Source organism: Solea senegalensis, linkage group LG10 (assembly GCF_019176455.1).
Source record: "Solea senegalensis isolate Sse05_10M linkage group LG10, IFAPA_SoseM_1, whole genome shotgun sequence".
Taxonomy (NCBI): Eukaryota; Metazoa; Chordata; class Actinopteri; order Pleuronectiformes; family Soleidae; genus Solea; species Solea senegalensis.
In genome coordinates this window covers 17,307,498-17,314,948 of record NC_058030.1, presented here as the reverse complement: position 1 = coordinate 17,314,948, position 7,451 = coordinate 17,307,498, and positions in this window count along the sequence as shown.

Below are 7,451 nucleotides of genomic sequence, written 5' to 3'. Positions count from 1 at the left end.
ATGGGAACATCATTTATTCAATTGACATCACGTTCTATTGAAGAAACTCTTAAACTAGCATCTGACATCATGAATTCCTTAAGAAAATGTTTACTGGCATTATAACTCAAGTGAGAACTAGGCTCAATTTCACATAGACTTACATTTGGTCAGACTCAATTTAGCAAATAGTGGAGTCACCCCCTGGTGGCTATTCAGTGTATATCAGTAAGTATATTCTTACTTCCTGACTTAACCAAGGAAACTGTCAGACTGTCCATTTTTATATATATGGTTATGGCAATATGACAACACGGACAACTGATGGGAGATTTCCAAGTTAAGGACAAACTCTAAACTGATCTCTATTTCCTCTTGAGGAAAACAAATCATTCCTGTCACATGTTGCTCAGCAACCCATTACGAAAAAGAAACAGCATGTTACCGTCTACCACACATCATCAGTGCCTTAGGCTACATGTGTTGTGCGTCTCTTGTGCTCTTTGTTTGTTGAGCACCCTGCGCTTTTCCAAATGTCACATCTGATTACTTTGATTATGGTGCAGATGCATCCACATGCATGTCATGTCAAATAAGACTGGCATGTGAAAAATGAGCAGTTACATGTAATTCAACAATTGGGGCTTTTCCATTATACAGTTCTAGCACTGCTTGGCTGGATTTGACCTGACTCTACGCAGTATTTTGCTTTTCCGTTAGGGATAGTACCTGGTATCTGGTGTTTTCTTTTGGTGCTTTTCTATTTTACCGTTCTTGACTCTACTCGACTCTAATCAGTTTGGTATCAAGCACGTTGTTATCCATTACTTCATAGTACTTCCTCAATGCGGGCGGGGTCGTCCGTCGTCATAACTGCTGCACATTTTCTCGTTTTGGGTGCCATCCAGCTCTTTCTTCATCCTTTCGTCAGCCACCAAATACAGGAACGTCTGCACCTCGCTGACGGATCATAGTGTATTTTCATAGTGTATCCATTGTGCTATGTGTGCCTCATAGTAATGATGGCAATATAAGCAGACCCCCTGCCTCCCATCTCATGTTGTACTAAATGTATACTATATTTAAAGCTTGTACACGCACTGAAGGCAGGGGTCCTTTAAGCAAGGTGCAGGATAATGTTTAGCCATACGTGGACCCCCACCGAGCATGCACATTGTGATGCTATTGTGCTAATGTGCTTGTGTTTCTGTGTTTGCAAGCAAGCTAAAAGGACTGAAATATGGAGAGTAGCTTGACACATGACGCATGCAAAGTGTGTAGTAATTAGAGACTGTTTGGCAAATATGTGATTTACATTCACCGCTGTACAAGTTAAATGAGTCATGTGAAATACACTTACACTTAAATGACAAATGCACATATCAAACCTGAAGCCTTCTGTGGTATGAGTTGAGTGAGTGTGCAGAATATTATCAGTGCTTTAGTTAAGCACAAGTACATTGGATAATGTTTATTCATACGTGGACCCCAAACAAGCATGCATGTCACGATGCTATTGAGCTGATGTGTTTGTGTTTCTGTGTTTGCAGAAGTAAGAAGTCTGAGAGTATTTCTTAATGCTCAAGTTTGCAACATGTGCAAATGGCAACATGTAGTCCTCACAATTAGATGCAAGACACAAAATGACACATACACACACACGCACTGATTTATTTATTTATTGTATGCATTTCCCTAAAGCGACAGCAAAGCCACTATTTAGCGCTTCTCTCTTTGACCTCTCTTTGTGCATCCAGAAAAAGAAACTGTTGATAAGAAGTCTAAGCCACATGTTAAAGTCCTATCCAATCATTGGAGTCACATAGGCAGCAGCACAATGACGCTATAACATTGCCCATTTCCCCTCCAGCACTGACACACAGCACCGTGGCTGGAGAGACTCCTAATTAGATTTACCTTTCCTTAATGGTTCCATGTCATCCCGAAGCCTGAGGGCCAAGCTCTTGCAGGTCATGACAAAACTCGAGCCAGAGCCTCACATAAACCCCACCTGTGGTACTGCTGACAGTTGATTCATACAAATCCAGAGCATCGCTTCTTTTGCAAGGACTTCGTTTTTAAAATCATTTCAGCAATCACAGTAATAATTCTGCATTTCAATGTTTTATCACCGAAAAGTGTTTGAAAGCAATGTAATGTTCATTTTGACAATAATGCAAGGTTTTGGAGGTGGACATTAAACGAGTCAACTTTAGTCAATTTTTTTAGTTTTGACTTTTATTTGGAACAATTAGGAACATGGTTTACAATATTGTCATTAGGGTGTTTGATATGCAGTATGTAATATATGCATTTGTTTTGCAGTGGTTTGGTGTTTGCTGCACAATTCAAATAAGTTGTTCTGACATTTGACAATAGTGGTTAAATCCTTGTCAAAGACCCATGTTGTATTTTTATCTCACCTCTGCACCATTGCGTCATGTGAGCCACACAGGAAGCAAAATGCTAAAAGGTCAAAATGCACAATATGTCATGGCAGTGCAAGCCATTTTTTGTATTTTTGCAAAATAAATCTGATAAATAATTCACTATAAAATAATTTTATTTATTAAATTATGTTATTATTATTATTATTATTATTATTGTTCTTCTTCTTATTATTATTATTTATTCTATTATTCGTTATGTTTATTATTCAAACACTTTTTGCAAGAATGAAGGTACGACATCTCATTGTGTGAATCAAACTGGATTAACTCTTGAAAAAGATGTGTAATGTGTATCTCAAGTAATTCACCTGCAGGAGAAGCTGAGGGGAAGCACATCAGATTATATGCAATTATACTTTGTTAAGATAACAGCACCCGATATAGAGATATGAAAAAAAGGTGTCATCCGCTGGGACTTTCAAAAAAAGAGTGATCCACCACAAATTAAACACAGGAAACAATGGAAACACACAACCTACTGTGTGCCCTTGGGGTAAAATCCTTATCTGTCAGGACTTTAATAAACTGTTTGAATGTTATTATTTGATATTGAAATTACAGGGGAAAAACAAAAGTCAACAGTCATTTACATTTTGTCAACCCACAAAAATCATTTAGTGTGTGCATGTGTTGTTATTGTTGGCGGCTAAAAGGTTTAGCTGTCCTCGCAGAATCAGAATGACAGTGAGCGCAGAGGAGACACATAAAGAACCAACGGCCAACAAACAAGACGGCGTGACTGAAATTGCTTATTGGTGCAAATGAAAGTAAATTGCGCTGAAATCGCATAAAGCATGAACAGAAAATGGACTGATGGCTCTGCTGAATTTGTTACGCATGCAGAACCCGCTGTCCCAGCGGACACCTCGGACGTCGTTTGCTAGTTCCGTTTACCATTTTTCACTCGAGACCTCCTCCTGTGAATAATCACTGCAGCTGTGTCAATGTGGCGGCTAGCCTTGTGTGTCTTATTTGATGGCTTTTTTACAGTTTCTGTCTGAGCGTGTGTGTGTGTGCGTGTGATTATGGTGTCCAGATAGGCCATTACCCATGCATTAGCTGGAGAGGGGCTTAATAGATGACAGAGGATGCAGGGCCAGGGTGGCTCGTAAACATCGCCCCGTCGACCCGGCCATATCAATACTGCCATCTGGGAGTGTGGCCACTTCATTCACAAAACCAATACCCCAGTGGGATGAAAAAGAGCGGGCAGAGACATTGCTGTTACATGTTCAATCAAAGGAGCGAGAAGAGGTCAATTCTTTTCTGTCGTGCGTATGTTTGTGTGTAAGTGAAACAAGTGAGTAACAAGGACACTGATAAGACAGACATAGAACAATGCAGCAATAAAAACGTACAATATTATTACAATATCTGAAAACAACAACACTGATGCCAATGTGTTTGTTTTAAGTATTAATATCAGCCAAAATGTTTCCAACTCTGTTCAAGGTAACAGGCCATTTTGTTTCATTTTGGTTGACATCAACCACTTTATCTCTGCTATAATTTCTGGAGCAAACCAATATTTGGTGGGGGGTCTGGCCCCATTTCATCGGGCTCCTTTGCTGTGCTGTTGTGTATTTCACCATCACTATTAAATAATTGCCAACTTTCTAGTTTATTGCTATATTAAGTTGTATTCTGCTTCCATTAGTGCCAGGTGTTGGTCCCTCTGAGGACTACTGGTCCTGACAAGGTCAGTGTTTATGCTAGAAAGGTTCCTAAAGGGTCCTCTCTGTGATAATAACTGCTTGTTGTTTGTATGCCTGTACATGTTTCATGTCCTTGTCTCAAATAAAATACACACCAAAGACACAATATACTGGCAAACAGAATTACACTTGGTAAGAGGAATAATATTTGAGTCGTGGAAACAGACCAAGGCTGTACCAGAAGCTGAGCTCTGACGATATAGTGATATTGTTTTAAGATACACCATGTCAGCCTCCAGCAATGACTAAGAGAAAAACAAGTGTGAGCTAAAGCAGGAGAAATTACGACCGGATTCAAAAGTTGCTGGATAAATACGGCACAACTCTTTTGTGATGTTGTTTGTGGCTGATTGAGCACATGAATGAGTGAATTCACTCTGTAGTGCTTCTTCAGAGATCTACTGATATGATATTGATTGTACAGAGAGATACGCAGAGTTTGAAAGTCTGGTTATTATCAACCAATTTGACAGAAGCGTGATGAGAATGAATCTTACATCTTTTATGTGCACAGCATAAACATCAAATAACACATGTGCACAGAGGCCTTGTGACAAGACAAGCAGCAACACAACTGCATTCAGAACGTTCATAGACCCAGGTGTGAGCTGCCAGCGAGGAGGGTGGCAGTAAATACAAAAGACAGAGTGGGTATAATCTTGGAGCTGACTCACTGATGGGCTGAGGCTGTTAAAAAACATAGCTTTGTGTGCAGGCTGCAGGTGGAACCATTGTCTTAACATCATTAATTTCATTACAGAGACCTTGCTTCTACATAGGGCTGCAAAAAAGTCCTTTAAATTACCCAAATTCAAAGACATGTTTGTAATTTATTTGTTCTAAATAAATCAAATATCCATATTATGCTGAGGCGTTTAATCGCAATGATCTCTGATGCACATTGTTGATATTATGTATTATGTTTGAATCTTTATTCAACCAGAAAGGATACAATGAGTATGCAGAGAATAAAAATGTCAGAAAGCAAGACAGAAAGCAAGGTTATAGTTGTTTCATTAGTTTTAGTTTTGACTTTTTGTTTTTGAAATTAGTTAGTTTTAATTATTTTTTAGAGCAGGTTTCCTAGTTTTTATTTTTGTAAATGCTTAGTTTAGTTTTTGTTTGCACTTCAGGTTTGACTCACTTAGATGAACCAACTGAACCCAATTAACTACATAACAAATGTTATGTTTAACTTGCATAGCCTTATGTTCTACATTGTAAACAAGAACACATAAAAAACATTTTTATTATGAATTAATAAAATGCTGTCTCAAATAAAACCTTTCAAAATTGCTGGCAGAGGAAAAATAAACATACTTCATATGAACCCAAAAGGATGTATGAAATAAATAAATGACGGAAGCAAATTTTCGCTAAAATTATAGTTTTTTCATTGTAGTTTTTGTTATTTGTTAGTTTCCACTTTACTATAATAACCTTGACAGGCATGCGCACATATAACAGGATTACAGACAAATAACAAATGACAGTGTATAAATAAAACATTAAACCAAAAATATGTGACACAATGTTGAAACATAAACTATAAAATGTACAGCATTCTGCAATAAAACAGGACTCAATTAGTGATTCAGTTAGATTCATGCAAATTATTCAGAGTTAATTGAAAAACAGTCAGTGACACCAGCTCTTTAAGATTCATCTGCTTTTGTGAATTGTTCCATGCCAATAAAGCAGCAGCACTGAAAGCCTTTTTCCCAATTCAGCGCAGGCATTAGGCCACAAGGTTAAATTCAAATAATACTGCGACTATAACCTGTACACTTCTAAACTTAGCGATTGCTGCACACTTGTTTCTACATCTCCAAATCATTCCGAATGCCACAGAATCACATTTGATTTCCTCTGTGAGCGCAAACCCTGCTGGTAAATGTCACACTGTGACAGGCACAAAGCCTGGTCACCACAGTCATACCCTGAGGGACCCTGGTGCTGTCACTTCCTCTCAAGTGTGCAGACTACTTGATAGTTGATAGCAAATACAATTTTAGTGTTTTGTTTGTTTTTATGTCTGTTACTCCTCTAACCAGTTCCACAAATAAAACATTTATTTCCCAGCAGGGGGAAAAAAGCTACTGGTGAATCAGTGGAATGCTGTGTATGAACAGATGATCACTACTGTTGTGACATAATCTTAATGACAGAACATTAAAAAAAAATACAGTACAGGAAGAAATTAAATAAAAATGAATGAGACGTGAGTTCTAATGATAAGAGAATAAAAGAATGTGAGTGTCCATTTGTGGATGGCAACATAAATGTACTGAAAGCTTTAATTATTTAGAAACATCCCTCTACATCATCTCTGGAATAAATTAAACACTAATGTCATCTGACAAAGCAAGTAAATGAGAGCTCTGCCCTCACTGCAAATAGTGCTCATAATGTAAACACAAACGTGCATCGCTCACTGACGCCCTTCCTTAAATAGAACCTGTGTACGTGGTGTAAATGTTTCGTACTTGTTTCATACAGATTATCTTCTGAAAAGCTACACTGGGGGGTGTTGCTCTTTTCTGTTTTCTGTTGTTCTGTAAGATTTTAACTTGAATCACACTGATAATAAACCAACCAGCCCACCAACCTATCTCTAAAAGTGTTGTTACATAACATATAGAACTAAGAAACTAAGAGTTTGGTCAGTAAGCCTATAAAGCATAATTTTTAATTCTGCACAATTGTTTTTTTTTTTTTACTTGTTTGATTGTTAAAGTTATGAGATATTAAAAACACATCTCCAGGGCTTACAAATTGTTTTGTGTTTTTTGCAGAATAAAACCAAGCATAATATTAACAAAAATATAAGCTTGATGCACAGAAAGGCCTAGTGTAGAGCTACTGTCTCCAATCGAACACAGGCATCTGAAGCCCTCTTGTGGTCTAAATGATCTGGAGCACTCCAAACTACATCCTGGTGGAAACTGGTGAATGGGTTGAATTTTGTAATTCTTATTTTAAGGTGTCTGAAGCCTCACAAAGCTTTCAGACAATGTATAAGAGAAGATCATGGCCACATGACCAACACTTTAATAATACAGTATAGTTCACACGTTTTATATATGACATTTGCATTCATATGGAGATTGTAGGTTAATACATTACTCATTGTCTACAGCTTTATCCTCCACACAAATTGCCATGAGGGAGCTGGAGCCAATCCCAGCTGACAGAGGGCCAAAGGTGGGGTAGACCCTGGACATGTCACTAGTCCATCGCAGGGCCAACATACAGAGATGAACAAACATCCACTCTCACACCTAAAGTCAATTTAGAAAGTCCAGTT